We start from the raw sequence: 1,178 nt of genomic DNA on the forward strand, positions 1-1,178 counted from the left end.
ATTTTTTTATTTAATTTTAATTTTAATTTAATAATTTAAAAAAAAAAAAAAGAAAAAAAAAAAAGATTTTTTTTTTTTTTTTTTGTCCCATGTTATACCCGTCTGAAAAAAAACGATAAAGTCGTCGTTGGCGCTGCTGGAGTTGCTGAAAAATCAGTCAATTCAGTCATTGGCAGACATTGAGTTTTAAGGACCCACTTTTAGGCCAGTGCACCAGAGCAAGCTCTTGCCTTTTTTTTTAAACCCTACCCATTTTAACCAAATACATGCATGAATGCATGTATGGAAGCACTGAGAAAACTGTTGCGCCTTTCTTCGTCCTTTTTTTCTCTTTAAACTTGACTACGGTAGCGGTGGTCTCAAAAACATAAGGGAACTTTGACAGGAAAAGACTCGCTCACCGTATAAACAAAGAAGTAAAACTCCTTAGAATTGAGACTTTAGAAAAATATATTTTCTTTTATTTTAAGATGCTGTGCTCAATGCATGTATGTACATACAATTTTGAGGTATTTATGTACTTTACTGGAGTATTTCCTATTTCCAATACTTTTACTTCTACTACTCCACTACATGTCGGGTCCAAAATGAGTACGCCCTACTTTATACTCCACTGCTTTTAATTGAAAACTTTAGTTACTTTGGTATAGATTAGAAAACATGCATGAATCAATTCAACCATACATTTTAGCCATTTTAACCCATTCTGACCGGGAACCCATTTTGGTGTTAGCATCATGTTATGCTGTAGCTATTGAAAAACAGCAGATCTACAAGCTCGTAGCGCGCCACCGAGTGGCGCGCTATGAGCTTGTAGATCTGCTATTTTTTTGAAAAATCGAAGAACGGCTGACATTTTTAGAATCTGATCTCAGGTCAGAATGGGTTAATCAGACCAGTGTGTGTCCAGTGGAAACCTCGTATGAATCTGATCTCAGATCAGAATGGGTTAAATCTACAAGCTCACAATGTGTCGCATCGCGACACATTGTGAGCTTGTAGATCGGCCCTTTTCAAAAGACGTTGTAAACATGTTGAACTTGGGAAATGGCCTGCAGGGACATTCTGCGATAGGAGCAATTTTACTTTTAGTAGGCCTACTTTTAGGTACATTTTGATGCAGATACTTTTGTACTTTTACTTGAGTACATTTTGAACACGGGACTCTTACTTGTACC

Source organism: Protomyctophum bolini (assembly GCF_963924005.1).
Source record: "Protomyctophum bolini genome assembly, chromosome: 15".
In the NCBI taxonomy this organism is placed as follows: domain Eukaryota; kingdom Metazoa; phylum Chordata; class Actinopteri; order Myctophiformes; family Myctophidae; genus Protomyctophum; species Protomyctophum bolini.